The sequence below is a fragment of the Pseudorca crassidens genome, chromosome 13 (genome assembly GCF_039906515.1).
Source record: "Pseudorca crassidens isolate mPseCra1 chromosome 13, mPseCra1.hap1, whole genome shotgun sequence".
Lineage (NCBI taxonomy): Eukaryota > Metazoa > Chordata > Mammalia > Artiodactyla > Delphinidae > Pseudorca > Pseudorca crassidens.
Window position 1 is genome coordinate 810,460 of NC_090308.1, and position 17,683 is coordinate 828,142.

The 17,683-nt window shown below is 42.4% G+C and overlaps 1 long non-coding RNA gene across 1 annotated transcript in view; it reads left to right on the forward strand.

The window, feature by feature from the left end:
- Window positions 1-17,683, forward strand: part of LOC137204322 (uncharacterized) — a 57,476-nt gene that overhangs the window by 30,747 nt on the left and 9,046 nt on the right. The window lies entirely within an intron of this gene.

Below are 17,683 nucleotides of genomic sequence, written 5' to 3' on the forward strand. Positions count from 1 at the left end.
GCTTGTTCAGTTGAATATTTCACTTATTTTCAGACTATTTTCTCTCTTAATGTTCACATTTAAACCTATAAATTTCTCTCAAAGTACCAGTTTAGTTTCAGTTTTGGCACGAAGTACTTCTGTCTTCATTTAGTGTTAACTATTTTAAAATTTCTATAACAGTTTCCTTTGTAGTCAATGAATGACTTAAGAATGCTTTGCTTTGTTTTGTTTTGTTTTGTTTACATTTCTGACCTAGTCCCTGGGATAGTGACCTGATTCTTGATTAATTTTCATAAAATTTCCATGTGTTTCTGAAAAAAATGCATATATTATATGTCTGTTGTTACAGAATTCTACTTAATATCCATTATGTCATATCTTTTGGATCAAACTTGATGCTGTTTTTCAGATCTTCTGAAACCTTATAATTGATTACATTTGCCCTTTGACCTGTGGGTTTGTAATGAGGATGAATTAAAATCTGCCTCTGCATTTATGCTTCTTCAGTGTTTCCTTGTAACCCTTCCAGCTTCTGCATTAGGTGTCCTGACACTCTGTGTGTAGTTTGTGATCATTGGTCTTCCCGGGGATTTTGCTTTGTATTATTATTTTTCATCCATTTTATTTCCCACTTATGTTTTTGGAGTTAAATTAATTTTCTTTTATCTTTTATTAATAGCAGTAAACCAACTTTATATTGGTTAATATTTATGTGGCATAATTTTCTCATCTGTTTACTTTCAGTCTCTCTAGTTGAATTGCTTAATTTTATAGTTGCTGCCTTTTAACTGGAGAATTTACCCATTCATGATATTTTGGACTACTGATATATAACGTTTAGACTTACTTTTACAAATCAGTTTTGCTGTGTTTCATCCTGTGCTTTGATTCTTTTGTTTCCCTTTCTGCCTCTGAGAGGTTGATTTTTAAATATTTTTCCCAGTGTTGGTTGGAAGCTGAAGATTGTAGTTCTGTTTTGTTTCAACTATTACCCTTTAAAAAATATTTATTTATCTGTTTATTTATTTTTTAGCTGTGTCGGGTCTTAGTTGCAGCACGCGGGCTCTTCGTTGTGGTGTGTGGGCTTCTCTCTAGTTGTGGTGCACAGGCTCCAGAGTGCGTGGGCTCTGTAGTTGTGACACGTGGGCTTAGTTGCCCCGAGGCATGTGGGATATTAGTTCCCTGACCAGGGATCGAACTGGCGTCCCCTGCATTGCAAGACAGATTCTTAACCACTGGACCTCCAGGGAAATCCCCGTTTTTAACTATTACCCTTAATACTGTAATGTATATACCTAACTATACATTTTAATGAAAGAATTTAAGGTTACTCTGTATCTCTGTTTCCACCTGGACAAGAAAAAAGATCTCAAGAGGCTGATGTGGTGTCATGAGCGGTATTACTGTCTAGAGTTTTGATCAATTTCTGTCTCTGTTATTTTTTGTCTTGTTTCTTCCTCTAGGTTACCTTCTCTTGCTGAAAGACATCTTTTCATAATATCTCTTTATTTTTTTCCTTGAGGTATTGAAAGTAAGTGATAATATCTCTTGGTCTTTGTATACCTGAAAATGTCCTCATTTTGCTGTCACTCCTCAATGATAGTTTAGCTTGGTATACATTTCTAGATTGACATAGTATTAACATATTAATAATAATATTATTATTAACACTTTGAAAATATTACTTTATTGCTTCCTGATATCTAATGCTGCTGGTAAGGAATTTGCCATCCGTTACCTCTTCAAATATTGTTTCTCCAAAACTGCCTTTATTATTGTGTTCTGGATTCATATATATATATATATATATATATATATATATATATATATATTTTTTTTTTTTTTTTTTTTTTTTTTGCGGTACATGGGCCTCTCACTGCTGTGGCCTCTCCCGTTGCGGAGCACAGGCTCCGGACGCGCAGGCTCAGCGGCCATGGCTCACGGGCCCAGCCGCTCCGCGGCATGTGGGATCTTCCCGGACCGGGGCATGAACCCGCGTCCCCTGCATCGGCAGGCGGACTCTCAACCACTGCGCCACCAGGGAAGCCCTAGATATATTTCTGAAACCCTTGAAGTATCATCCATGGCTCTTAGCTGATCTTTTATATTTTAAAATCAATTTGTCTCTCTAAGCTGAATTTTGGGTGATTCCTCAATATTATATTCCAACCAACTTCTTTCAAATGTGTTTCGTCCTTGCAGGAAATGTTCTGCCACTTTTTTAATATCCATTTTTAAATTTCCAGTATGTTCTTTTACGTATCCACCTTCTTACACTTTACTGCAGTTTGTAAAATAATTTCTTTTTTTACATTTGGCTATAGTTCATTCATCTCTTTGGGGATTATAAGCATAACTTATTTTCAGTTACTCTTCAGACTATGTTTTTTATTTCAGATTGACCTGGAATGCAGTTATCTTCCAGCTGTTATTTGGTTATCTGTCTTAGCATTCAATTTAAATGTGTTTTTATGATTTTAATTTACAGATTTATTTTTGGTCAAGAAACATGCTTGGTCTTTCCCTTCCTCTTTCTCCACTGCTCTCTCCCTGAATTTGGTTTTTGCAATTGCTTCTTTCCAAGTTGGTTGGGACACAAGCGCTGAACCCGTGACAGGAAGACCCCAGTTCTGGTCATCGGGCAGCTTATGTCAGGGTCTTCTCCCTTGACGACTCTGGGTCTCCGTTAGGCATGTGTTTAGCTCAAACTGCAGCACCAGGTCCTAGTGTAAATGTCAGCCTCCCTTCAGGAACCCGGGAGTCCCCACCATTCCTGGGCTCCAGTCTTTTTGTGGAGACTCACTCCCTGCCCAAAGCCGGGAGCTCAAGGCATAAGCTTGTGTTTCTGTTTCATTTCTGCTCATGGAAGAACTGCCTTGTTTGGAGCCTAGCTATGACAGTTTATTTTTCTCTTGTTATATTTTATATATAGTTTTCTATATGTTTGAAATAAAGGAGCTGCTTCAAAGCTTTAATTAAAAACTTGATCTTAACTAGAAGTTTCATTTAGATATTGAATAATAGAACTGTAAGAGAGGTTAGGAATTTGGGATTTCACACTTCAGATGTAGTCTGCAAACTCAGAAAACGATTCCTAAGTAATCTCACCCTCACCCTACCCCCAAAATAGGCAATCTCCAGATTCATTGCCATAAACTTGACTTCACTTAGTCTGTGAAAACCTATGAAAATTTTGGGCGTTATTGTTGAGGAAATGGCCACCTTCTCCCTTGGTCGGTTCATTCTCAGGTGATGGCTGCAAACGACGTCATCCATTTCCCAGGGACCTGAAATTCCCACACACTGTTCAGTAACTTTTTTCTCCTTCAGAAAAACTTCTTGGGTTCTGTAACAGTGAGAAGGGTCTCTACTCGATAAAATATGTGAGTGATTATCTCAGTCCAGTTCTTTTTATGCAGCAGTACATGTGTGTGTGTGTGAGTGTGTGTGTGTGTGTGTGTGTGTGTGTGTGTGTGTGTGTGGTCAGTGATATACGGATAGTTTAAACTAGCCCATAAAGTTGATTATCCACTTGGAAGTTCAGCTCCTGAACTTGGGCCCTGTCATCAACACAGGTGAAGCTTTAGGCAGGTCAAGGTTACAATGCTTCACTCTGGAGATTTCCAGGCCATGAAGAGAGTCGCTGGTTCTTTAGAGATATTGGATAAGTAGAAATACCGCATGTTCTTCTAGTTATTTGAAGCACAGATTCTGCCCTTCTGAGCTGGAGTCTGGAATGCCAAGTGGGCTGCGTCTGCGGAATGTGAGGTGTGGGGAGAGCAGCCCTTGGGATGGTGTCTGGTCCAGCATCTCACTTCTATCTGCATGGAAGCTGCAGAACCGGGAGTCCCACGCCGGCCCGTGAGTGGACTCTGGCAGGTCTGTGGATCCTTTCCTTTCAAGCGGGAAGCACTGCACACCCATTCCCAGCCCTGAGGAGGCAGCGCTGGGAGTCGGAAAAGCTCCCTGCCCCCGACCGCCCCGCCAGACCCCTTCCTGCCCGCGGCCCCCCTCAGACCCCTTCCTGCTCCCGGCCACCCCCCCCAGACCCCTTCCTGCCCCCGGCCACCTGCCCCCCAGACCCCTTCCTGCACCCAGACCCCTTCCTGCCCTCAGACCCCCTCCACACCCAGATCCCCCCTGACACCCAGATCCCACCCCCGACACAGCCAGATCTCCACGCTGACCCTGAGCAGCAGGGATTCATTCCCTGGGCCTCACCCTGCAGACTCCCACAGCCTCCTGGAGACAAGCAGACCTGTTAAGTAACCCTCGCCTCCCCAGGGCCTGTCTGCTCCCGGGTGGAGAGCAGCCAGTTCCTGGCCTTACCTGCCCTGCAGGAGTCCAGGGCACATGGGTCAAACTACCTCTAATAACGACGCAGGAAGTTTTTGGGTAGGAAGGACACAGCTGCTGGAAGCCTCTGTGCGGAGGAAATGTCCCATGGCGTCCCCGATGGCTGGGTGACCCTGCCCCCCGCTCATCCTGAAGCCTCTGTGCGGAGGATGGGCTGTTGCACAGTGAACGCCTCCCCGGGTTAGTGGCTCAGCGCTGAGCCGTCCGGGGGAGTCTAGCCAGGGCAGACCCCTGTGTCTCCATCCAAATCCCACCCAGGCCCAGAGCCGCCTCCCGCAGGGCACAGGGCAGAGACCCGAGCTGGGCCGGGGCTGGTGGAGCTGAGTTACAGGAACGGCTCAAGGGCAAAGCCAGAAGGACAACCACAAAATATTTCCACATGTCAGACTTCAGCAAACTCAAACGACGTGGAAATATTTACCCTGGATTAGAGACTTCGAGAAGTAATTAAATTATAGAATTTAAGTCTTTGGAGAGCTTAGCCTTGGCCCATGGTGGGACCGTCTGGAGAGATTTCAGAAACCATGGTACCCAGACCCATCCTGGAAGCTCTGAGTTAACTGACCACGAGTGGGATCTGAGTAATAGCCAAGGACCCCCCATGAGGCCTGGATGATCAGACAACGGGCTGCGACGGGCATGATCTGACCGGTGCCCTGTGGGAGAGACAGGTTACATACCGTGGAGATGCGCGATGCTACAGCGTGGGACTTTCTTTTCTGAAATCTGTAAAACGAAACAGGTGACCATCCAGGCTGCAACGGGGGAACAGTGGTGCGGTGCCTTCTCCAGCTTTTCTCTGCCGTGATGGCCTGTGAAACTAACACTCTCAAATATAAGCTAGTTTTAGCTTTTAATGCAAACTAAATCCTTGCACTTAACTGCCTCTGTCAAGGCAAAGCACCTGTGTGGAGATACTGTTAAAGGTTTCTGCTGTGGAGGTGTTACATACGTTAGTTTGCACCTATATTAGTACTTGCCATATGTGCACCTCAATCCCCAACCTGGAACACAGTTACAGTACTGACCCCACTTGACAGATGATAAAACTGAGGTACAGAGAGGCTGGATAATTTACCAGAGGTTCCATAACTGGTAACTGGTCCACTTGCCTGTGAGTCTGCACTATTTCTGCCTCAATCACAGGGAAATCCTTGCTTTTTTTTTTTTTTAACAAGATATTGAATATAGTTCCCTGTGCTATACAGTAGGTCCTTGTTGTTTATTTTATGTATATATACACACAAGTAGTGTGTATCTGTTAATCCCAAATTTCTAATTTATCTACCCTCGCATTCCCCTTTGGTAACCATAAGTTTGTTCTCTGTGTCTGTTTCTGTTTTGTAAGTTCATTTATATCATTTTTTTTTTTAGATTCCACATATAAGTGAAATCATATGATATTTGTCTTCTTCTGTCTGACTTACTTCACTTAGTATGATAATCTCTAGGTCCATCCATGTTGCTGCAAATGGCATTATTTTGTTCTTTTGTATGGCTGAGTAGTATTCCATTGTACATTCATACCACATCTTCTTTATCCGTTCATCTGTCGATGGACGTTTAGGTTGCTTTATCCTTGGTCTTCTTACGACTTGATTCCATGCTATCCTCTAAAGTTTTGTGCCAGGTTAAAAAAGGGGAAAGAGAGTTGGAGAGCTCTCCTTTTGTTTTCATGCTGGCTACCAAACAAAATATAGAAATGTAATAGGATAAGGGGGTTTTAATAGTGGATTAAAAAAGATCAAACCCAACCCATCATACTGTCCCCATAAAGAGAGCTAATTCTCATACTGCTATTTCTCCTTTTCTACTCACTGTCCTGTTTGAAGTAACTGCATAAGAACAGCATTGAATATAATCTTAAAATTCTGCTTTAGAGAACATTTGAAAGTCTGTTTTCATTTTAAGTTTCCTCTTTTGATGGGCAAGGCTGAACAGTAAGTTTTTCATGGAGATTTCAGACCTGCCCCCTCATCTACCACACGGTCTCCCAAAGCATGTGAGCAAAGCAAATTCTTACCAGGCCCAAGACAAACAACAGCTGTGCCGGAGAGTCTGGCAGCTGATTCGTCTTGGCACAGATATGCCTTGTGTTTCAATTAGGCAGGAACCCAAGTCTGACAATTAAACAGTGACATGCCTTTCTCCCTTCACGCCAGCAACGTATAGGGGCTTTCTCTCCCTTTGCGTCCATGCTGTTAGCGGTGGCGTTAATGATCAGGGACGCCACCACGTCACAGGACGTGTGGAAGGTGGATTTCCCATCTGGCGTTCCCGTGATCTCCTCGTCACCTCTGGCTGGGAGGGGTAGATGGGTTTTCCGGAGAGCATGGAGCCATGGGTCTCTGGGTGTGAAAGTGTTCAGCTATTGGGACGATTTTCAAATCAAATAGTTTTAAGCAAATAAGACTAAACATGCTTCTTTTACAGCATTTTTCATTAATTGCCCTTAACTCTAACCTACTAAGCAGGATTGAAATAGAGATTTACTCATGCTCACTGCTCAGAGTAAATGCGATGATTTTTCTTGGTTTTTTTTTGTTTCTTTGCTTTTGTTTGTTTTGTTTCTTTGCTTTTGTTTGTTTGTTTTGCAAGGATGCTCTGAGTTTGGGGATTTACTTACATTTAGGAAAGACATCTAGTGAAAGGATGGTTTGTAGATAACCCCACAGGCCAAATTAGAAAAACATTGTATCTTATGCTGGATTCATGCAGGAAAAATAGTGCATTGGAAATGTTTGGATTTTATTCGCATGACGGTTATGGCTTACGTTTGGTTGCTTCTTGTTACTCACTTTCTCCTAGTTCCTTGTTGACCTAGGACCTCGCTCATGGGGCTTACCACCCTTCACAAGCAAGTCGGTCCTATTGTCTGGGGGTGGCAGCTCTCACAGCAGGCAAAGGCCAGAAGGCCCTGTCCGGCTCCTGACGGGTCAGCCAAGGATTGAGGGTTGATGTCCAGCCAAGCCAGGCTTTCCCTGCTGTCTTCAAGCTGGTGCCCCTTCTCTCTCTGAAATGCTTTCCTTAGTTTGCACGTGGAGCTCACTTACACATCATGGCACCTTCTCACATTCTAACCAAAATGCAGGAGATATTCCTGGCTGTCACAGAGGAGGGCGGTATTTAGATGATAAAATAATAGTCTTTACTATATGCCAAGTACTGTTCTAAGACTTTATTGATGTTAACTTAGCTCTCAGATCCCCTGAAGTAGATGCTGTTCTCATCCCCCTTTTATAGATAAAGAAGTTGAGGCAGAGAGGTTAGGTAACTTTGTCCCGATTTTATGGATGAAAACATTGAGGCAGATGATCTTGTGTAACTTCACTGAGAGGACACGGCTGCTGAAGGGCAGCTCGAGGTTGGAACCCCACAGCCTGACCCGACCTGTGCCCGGCCCCTGTGCTCTGCCACCTACTACCAACAGTGGGCCGTACATTTTTGTATGGGGGACAAGGAAAGTACGAAGTTTCTAGAGAAACTTGTGTTTAGAGAAAAGCAGCTATTTTCAGACCTGTTTAGACAATAAAATATAGTAGGCAGAGCTGTTTGACTCGCCCCTCTTGTTGCAAACTTGGAAGATGGCTCTGACTGAATGAAGAAACGGGCCTCAGAGCTTGTGGAAACACTGACACAAAGGACACATTTAAACACTTGTCTCCCTAATGGCGGAAATCGAGGCAGATGGAGGCTGTGCGATGTTTCACGATTATGAGGAAAGCAACGAACAGAAACACTTAGTGCTTTAGCAACCTGTGCTGTTAGCGACAGATTTACAAGTTAGATGTGTACCGAGCGTGACCAAGTCTGGACTTAGAACCTACAGTGCTTGCCTAGTTTTGGTGTATTCTTCTGTTACTGTTAGAATAAAACCCATCTGGTTATTATTTATTTTTTCAGGATTGCTCCATTGTATGCACATAAAGTGTGTGATATTGAAAAGAGGTCTCTTTTTATGCTTTGGGCATTAAAACACCTAGAGAATATCTCCCTCCCCCAGGTCCCACCACGATCTCGGTAGAGACCGTCCCACTCTCCCAGGTCCCACCACAATGGGGTTGAGGAACATTCCTCTCACCCAAGGTCTCCTGAGCCCCTTTGCAGTCAATTCCCTCTTTCCGCTCTGGCCACATTTGATTTCTGTCCCTGCGTGTCTTTTCAGGAAGCCCTATAAGCTGGATAATACGGTGTGTGTTTGGTGTGTGCATTCTTCCGTGTAGCCTAATGCTTTCTGGGACTTTCTCATATGGTTGCACCTGCCAGCAGTTTGCTCCATTGCATGGTTATCACACTTGGGGTAAACACTCACCAGTTGTGGATGTTCTGGTTGCCTGGATTTTAGCCTGTTATGAATTTAGCTACAGAAACATCCACGAACAGCTCTTTGTGCCAACATATGTTTTCATTTTCCTTGGATACACACTTACATCTGGGATTTCTGGGTCATATATTAAATATATGTTTTGCTTTATAAGAAACTTCCAAACCATTTTCCACATGACCATGCAATTCTATGTTCCCAGCAGCTGTGAATGTATGAGAATTCCACTTGCTTCACAATGAGGGTAGGGTATTTTTTATTCTAGCAACAGCTGAATATAAAGCAAAAAGTGATTATGGGCCCATTTCAGTTATGGATAGACCTGTGTGAATCCTTAGGAAACCATGGCCCACTGCATTCAACTGTGCACTTAAAAATACATCCTGATTGATAGTTATCCCCAAATGCAGGATCGTTTCAACATCAGAGGATCTAATGACTTAACTCACTACTTGGATAAGAGAAAATATTTTGTATTATCTCAGTAGACACAGAAGAAGCATTTACATCCACTACTGTTTAAAATTAAAAGGAAATCTAGCAATGTAGGAATGGAAAGGAGAGTTTCCTTATATGCCAAATTATATGCCAAATTTTAGAGCAAATACTTTACATAATGGACAAATTTTACAAGCACTCTCCTTACAATCAGGCACATGACAAGGGTAACTATTCTGACTGCTCCTTTTCACATAATACTGGGGATCTTGGCCTATAGAACAAGGAAAGACAAATAAATGAGAGTGAAAGGGCTTGAAAGAGGGAAGACAAAGCTCTCATTAGTTGCAGATGATTTGAGTCATTCAACTGGAAAAACTAATAGAATCATTAAGCTATTAGAACTAATATGATTCAGCAAGGTTGTTGCATGTAATAACTAGTTACAATTACCAGTACACCAATAGTAAGTAACAAAACTTAAAAATAAGATTTCCTTCATAATACCAAATAACTCTTGAAACTATCTAGGAGCTGAACTACAAAAAACAAATAAAAAATGACCATGGAGCAAATTTTAAAACTCTAATAGACTACATAGAAGATCTAAATAGTATTCCCCATCCTTCTATAATTTAAGTTACAGCCTAATATTATAAGGATGCCAGTTCTTCACTATTTTATAAATTTATTGCAATCTCAATCAAAATTCCAGTAGCACTCAATAAGCTTGTTCCAAAAAACATATATTGGAGAAAAAAGACCCATAAAAGCTCAGTCAACTTCATATTTTCCCTATTAGATAATGAGAACTACGTCAAAACCACAGAAATGAAAGCAATATGTTATTGGTTCAATAACCGAAATAAAGCCAGAGGAATACAGTAGAGAATTCAGAGATATTTGTGGATTTAATATTTATTAAATATGGCACCACAAAACAAGAGGGAAAAGAGAGATTATTTTGTACAATGTTTAGGAAAAATTAGCTCTCTATTTTGAAAAGAAATAAAACTGTATTTCTATTGAAAAATGCATACATCTGATAACGTTAATATCTAAGTTTGAAAGGTAAAACTGTAAGTAAGTAGAATAAATTATAGGAAAGTAACTTTGTGACCTATGCTTGGGAAAGACTTTTTTTTTTTTTACATCTTTATTGGAGTATAATTGCTTTACAAAGGTGTGTTAGTTTCTGCTTTACAACAAAGTGAATCAGTTATACATATGTTCCCATATCTCCTCCCTCTTGCGTCTCCCTCCCTCCCACCCTCCCTATCCCACCCATCCAGGCGGTCACAAAGCACCGAGCTGATCTCCCTGTGCTATGCGGCTGCTTCCCACTAGCTATCTATTTTACGTTTGGTAGTGAATATATGTCCATGCCACTCTCTCACTTTGTCCCAGCTTACCCTTCCCCCTCCCCATATCCTCAAGTCCATTCTCTAGTAGGTCTGTGTCTTTATTCTGGTCTTACCCCTAGGCTCTTCATGACATTTTTTTTTCTTTAATTCCACATATATGTGTTAGCATACAGTATTTGTCTTTCTCCTTCTGACTTACTTCACTCTGTATGACAGACTCTAGGTCCATCCACCTCACTACAAATAACTCAATTTCATTTCTTTTTATTGCTGAGTAATATTCCATTGTATATATGTGCCACATCTTCTTTATCCATTCATCTGATGATGGACACTTAGGTTGTTTCCATCTCTGGGCTATTGTAAACAGAGCTGCAATGAACATTTTGGTACATGACTCTTTTTGAATTTTGGTTTTCTCAGGGTATATGCCCAGTAGTGGGATTGCTGGGTCATATGGTAGTTCTATTTGTAGTTTTTTAAGGAACCTCCATAGTGTTCTCCATAGTGGCTGTACCAATTCACATTCCCACCAGCAGTGCAAGAGTGTTCCCTTTTCTCCACACCCTCTCCAGCATTTATTGTTTCTAGACTTTTTGATAATGGCCATTCTGGCCGGTGTGAGATGATATCTCATTGTAGTTTTGATTTGCATTTCTCTGATGATTAGTGATGTTGAGCATGCTTTCATGTGTTTGTTGGCAGTCTGTATATCTTCTTTGGAGAAATGTCTATTTAGGTCTTCTGCTCATTTTTGGATTGGGTTGTTTGTTTTTTGGTTATTGACCTGCAAGAGCTGCTTGTAAATTTTGGAGATTAATCCTTTGTCAGTTGCTTCATTTGCAAATATTTTCTCCCATTCTGAGGGTTGTCTTTTGGTCTTGTTTACGGTTTTCTTTGCTGTGCAAAAGCTTTGAAGTTTCATTAGGTCCCATTTGTTTATTTTTGTTTTTATTTCCATTTCCCTAGGAGGTGGGTCAAAAAGGATCTTGCTGTGATTTATGTCATAGAGTATTCTGTCTATGTTTTCCTCTAAGAGTTTGAGAGTTTCTGGCCTTACATTTAGGTCTTTAATCCATTTTGAGCTTATTTTTGTGTATGGTGTTAGGGAGTGTTCTAATCTCATACTTTTACATGTACCTGTCCAGTTTTCCCCGCACCACTTATTGAAGAGGCTGTCCTTTCTCCATTGTACATTCCTGCCTCCTTTATCAAAGATAAGGTGCGTGGGTTTATCTCTGGGCTTTCTATCCTGTTCCATTGATCTATCTTTCTGTTTTTGTGCCAGTACCATACTGTCTTGATTACTGTAGCTTTGTAGTATAGTCTGAAGTCAGGGAGCCTGATTCCTCCAGCTCCATTTTTTGTTCTCAAGATTGCTTTGTCTATTCAGGGTCTTTTGTGTTTCCATATAAATTGTGAAATTTTTTGTTCTAGTTCTGTGAAAAATGCCAGTGGTAGTTTGGGGAAAGACTTTTTAGACAAAATTTGGAAAGTATAAAACACTAGACAAAAAAAAACTTGGGTGAATTTATTTTCATCAGAGTTAAAGATCTATTTTCAGTGACGAACACCATGACAAAGTTAATGGCCAGTAGCTGACAGTAGTACTTACAAATGAGTAATATGTGAAAATGTGGACCTGGATTCTTGCTGCATCTCAGAGTCACTTGGGGCCTGTGTTTTGGTGTTCCTGTTTTTGCCTCACCCCACCCTAAATGAACCCAAGTCTCTAGGAGTGGACATGGGCACTGGTATTTACCTAGAGCCCACCACCATGTGATAAAGGTTCATAATGAAGCCCACCAATTGAGAAAGATTATTGTGTGTACCATCCTGGAGACTTAGTATAAAGTATGGATTTATTATTATTTAACTTTTCTAGAACTCATTTTGTTCCATCAATGACAATTAAATTTCCCCCTACTTCTGGTTATTTCTAGCTAATATCCCCTCAAATAGTCCCTCTTCTACATTTTCTTGGATTTCTCTTCTTCTGGAATTCCTATTAAATGAATATTAGACTTAGTCTGTCATCTAAACTCTCTTTCACATTTTTCATCCTTTCAACTCTATGAGCTACATTCTGGATGATTTCTTCATATCTGTTTTCCAGTTCACTAATCCTATCTTCAGCTGTTTCTAATCAGCTCTTCAGCTCTTCACCCATCAATTGACTCTTTATGTTCAGTAACTACTCTTATTTCTAGTTTCACTTTGGTTCTTTTCAATCTTTCCATTTTTTATTATGGTGCCTATACTCTTATTACATTTCTAGTCATTTTAAACAATTGATTTAAAGACTGTATATGATATGGCTCTATTGTCTAAAGTTTTTGTACTCCATTTCTGCTGATAATTGTATCCACCAACTCTACTTCATGGGGAAATATTCAAAGATGACCATGATCAGAGTTTATCGTGTGGGTCCTGCATGGCTTTAGTTGAAGAAATGATTGAGGAGGGTCTTGGTTTGCTCTGTGAGGTGCTCTGGGAGTCTTCCTGGCCAAGACCACATTTTTTTGTTTTTGTGAGCTCCTTGGCTTGGATATTCTTGTTTCATGTAGCATAAGTTAAAACTGCAAGAGCAGCCCTGTGCTTATGGATTTTGGAGGCAATTTCCTCACCTCAAGCTAAGGTAGCCTTGTCTTCCTGGGCATCCGGGTGGTCTTTCTAGTCCACACTTCACTCAGCTTTAGACACATGAACCTTCCGGCTTTGTGTGGCTTCCTCAGTCCCAGCTCCCTTCCTGAGATCCCAAGTCCTTGCCTTCTGTGTCCATATGGCCAGTAAAGCCTGTGTCCCTCCCCTTCTTAAAACAGAAGCCAGTGATTTCCTGAGGCTGACAGAGTGTGCCTCGTAAGCTTACCACACTGTCTCTTTTTCATTTTTGCCCTTGTTTTCTTGCCTGCTCAACTATATACATTCATGCATGGGCAAACCCTGGAATTGTTGTAATCTTCACACTAACTGCCCTAGAGTTTGCTAGTGGAATCAATATCCCTGCTTCAGTTGGGTATCCTAATCTTATTTCAGGAATGGTGTCAACCCTGTCCCTCGTAGCTTGTCTTTTAGTCTCCCCACTGTTCTGGGAACTTTCTACCCATATGGTTATCATAGGTGCATCAAGTCGCTGAACACACAATCCCACTCAGGTCAAATTTTGAAACTGAAGCTGAGAAGAAGCAGTGGCAGAGCTGAAACCTGGTAGGTTAAGTGATGTAGATTTCTGTTGTGTTTGTTTTGTTTTCTTCCGGCCATGTGGACCAGAGAATTAGGAAGACATGGTTTCCAAAGGGAAAGGAGAATAAGGAATTCATGTATCAAGGAGCAGACACAGGTGATGAGGGCAGAGTCCTGCTGACAGTTAAGTCTATGGCTTTGGCCTTTCCTGACTCCAAAATCCATTTTGTTCTTTGCTTCTTTTGATATTCCCATAACACATAATAAAATGCCTTCTGTTAAGCTAGTCCAAGTTGGGTTTCTGTCCCTTGCAACCAAAGGAGTCATTCATGTCCCCCTCTGAGTTCTCACAGTGACTTTCCAGTCCTCCCTGCAGATGAATTGGGAGAGTTTTCCTTTTCTTGATTCTGGGTTGCACTTTGATACCTGGCTCCAAAGGGACTCAGGTCATGTCTATACGTCTTTAAAAAAGCGTCTTCTAGAGCTAAGTCATTCGCTGTCTTCCTACAGCTCCGTTTTCCATGATGCTCCCGCATCTGCCCTGCTGCCTCCTTTTCTCTCTTCAGCCACCAAGTGACACCTGCTCCACAGGGACCGATGCAGTCACTGGGGGTCGTACAGTGTATATTCCAAGTATATCAAGGGAGACCTGACATTCTGAGGTTAATTCCTGGCCAAATTCGAACAAAATCCATGTGAATAAGATCTACTGCCTCTACCCACTGGATTTTGCTGCTTTTCTCTTTTCTTAGTGGTTCAAGAGTTTGGAAATAGAAGTGCTGCTGCCATCTGAAAATTGTTTATGTTGTTTCAAGATCCGTTCTAAGAAAGGGTCATTAATGTCCTAAGATGTTGTTAGCATGAGATTTGTAGCAGTGTTTTGCAGATGGAGCTATTTTTTTTTATCCTGGTTGTGTGTGCTGTATCATCATTGTCTCTGATATAATCCAATTCAAGAGAAATTTAAAAATAAATGTGACACAGGCCCATGAGTATAAAATTATTTTGGATCTTGTGAATGAGTGCAATTCTGCCCCAATGTGAAATCTCTCTTTTAGCCTTTTATTTGAAATAAGAACTAAGTTCTCCTTCTAGAACAGTACGCATCCTTGGGCCCAAATCTGCACAGTCAGCATCAGTTTATCATATCAGGTCATTACAATCACCAGGCCTTGATCTTCCAGCCTCCAGACTGTGAGAATCAATGTCGGTTGTTCACACACTGCCCGGCATTTGGTGCTTTGTTTAAGGCCTGAACTGGCCAAGACAGGGTGTTTGTAAGTGTCTGGAGGACGCACAGTGAGCTAGAGCAGTGGGTCAAGCCCCTGCTGGTGGCCCATCCGTGCAGAGGCCTCCCGTTGTTTCCTGGCACCAGCCCACTCAGGGCCCCTGGGCTGGGCCATATCACCATCTCCAAAGCACCTCTGGGCCCAGAGCCAGAGCGTGCGGGTTTCTATGCAGTTCCCGCACCCCATGTGACTGCGGGAACTCTGAAGGTCCATCTGCCCCCATCACAGCAGACACAGTGTTTATTACACAGGTGCAGACACGAGGAACACTGGACCCAAGATCAAAGTCAACCTGACCTTGAGACAGCTAACGGATTTTGTTTAAATTCTTGACCATAATACTGAAGGGAGTATTGAAGCGACTTAGGAAGATGTATTGGCGGACATTTGCGAGATGGGCTAGAAGGAGGGTGGGTGGATGAGGACAAAAGCTGAGGCGCAGGTCGGGTGATTCCAGTGTGAGGGACCAGGACCCAGCCTAGCACAGTGGCCGTCTGAAGGTGGGAGCAGGCGACGACGACAGGTATTGGAAGGAGAGGCAGTGATGGTTAGATGCTCAGTGTGTCGTTTGAATAGAGGGAAGGTTCAAAGCTTCATCCAGATTTTATATCGTTTGACAGATGGGCATCACAGTAGGATGAGTGTGAGTTAACTGGATTTGAAGTTATACTGTGACATCCAACTGGCCATAGATAGAGTAACATTTTAAATATAGAATTTCAGTGCAGATCAGAGGTCACTGTGAGGCACCTAAAAACGTCAGAGTGGCAGCCCTATGCGTCATGCACGCGGAAATGACCGTTGACTGGACAAGGCTAAGGTCACTGATGTTAGAGTAGTTCTGTCGAGGCGCTTGGCAAAGGGCAGGTTCAGAGCATGTTTTTCAGGCCCCTCTGGCCCTGCTACGGAGATCTCTTTCCGCTGACAGAGTGTTCAAACTACGGGCTTCCAGTGCTTCCTTAGCCTTTAGAAGGAAAAATCACTTCATTTATTTGTTTTTTAATCAAGTTGATGAAAACAGCCCCCGTCCTGTTTTTTTTTTTTTTTAAATCCACTACTCTTTGGGGAAAAGAGATAGCTGGGGGTCTCTGAGGTAAGCCTGCCCAGTGCTGGTGTGATTAGAACATTTAAGCCAACCTGGGACCTTGCGAAGGTGACTGTGAACTCAGCGCAGCCCCTCAGGACCCGGAGTCAAGGGTGGAGTTTGGAGCAAGGAACAAGCTCTGAGTCCTCAGACCTGGCAGTAACTAATGGCTAGGACTCTACTCAGGCAGATGTTGCTGCAACTGTCCTAGTAAAGGACGCAGCCACTGTCCTGCTGTGACCGCACTGCGATGAGCACAGGTTTCCAAGTATCTGTTCAAGACCTTGCTTCCAATTCTTTTGGAAAAATACCTGGAAGTGGAATTGCTGGATCATGTGATAATTCTATGTTTAATTTTTTGAGGAACCTCAAAGCATCTGTACCATTTTACATTCCCACCAACTGTGCACCAGATTCTGTTTTTTTGTTTTGTTTTGTTTTGTTTTTTTGCGGTACGCGGGCCTCTCACTGCTGTGGCCTCTCCCGTTGCGGAGCACAGGCTCCGGACGCGCAGGCTCAGCGGCCATGGCTCACGGGCCCAGCTGCTCTGCGGCACGTGGGATCTTCCCGGACCGGGGCATGAACCCGCGTCCCCTGCATCGGCAGGCGGACTCTCAACCACTGCGCCACCAGGGAAGCCCCGATTCTATTGTTTTTAACATGCCAGTTTTGTGTATGACTTTCATACTAAATGTTAGTTTATGTTATATATTGCTTTCATTTTTATATAAATTTTCTCCAGAGTAAGTCCTGAGTCCCGTTACATCAAATGTGACTTTAAGAAAATAATTAATTTAACATTATTTAATGTCAATAAAAATAGCTAAATAATATAGTAAGGAAAAACCTCTAATGTGTGACCTTTATCAAGGGAAGATGCAGGACAGAGTGTATTTGGAAAAGCTACTGCTGAGATGACAGCCACGCCAAGCTGAGGGTGTGGACAGCAGGGCTCCGGGGCCGCTGACTCAGGCTAGGGGTGGACTGTTCTGCACTCAGAAGGCCTCCCCGGCTGGTCTCGATGCACAGCAGTACTTCTGCACACACCACCAGCAAGGGGCAGGGTGTTGCTGTCATTGGGTGCTGCCTAAATCTCTCTTGTTGAAATATAATGTTCGTATTTTATCAGCATCATAAAGCAATTATACATTTTCAAGCAATGAGCAAGTGTACCATAAGTAAACGTGATTGGTTCTTCTGCCTTCCTCAGAAAGCAGTATTAAAAATAATGTATTTATATCGAACTTTTAATTTTTAACTAGATCTCATTTCATTATCCCATTTTTATAATAACCATTGGAGTTTGATAGGAATTATTTTCATTTTCCAAATACTTGACAAAGGCTGTGTCACAGTGAGAGGAGTGATGAAATTTCATCTTGGAAAACCCATTTTAATGCATTCTTTTCACATACCAAATTCATAGGTTTAATCAGGTTGAGAGGAACTGGCTTTTGTCAGGTAGATGTGAAGGACATTGTTGCACCAGGCTTCCTAAGATGCTTTCACCAGGATAAAGACTGCTGGGATGGCACAGGTGGTGTGTCTGCTGGTGGAACCAGCACTGGAGATGGGAGGGGTGATGCTTGTGACATGGAGGGTAGAAACCAGGGGGTGGAGGGCATCCTTGCTGAGAGAAAAAGACCCCACAGGAGGCTTCTGA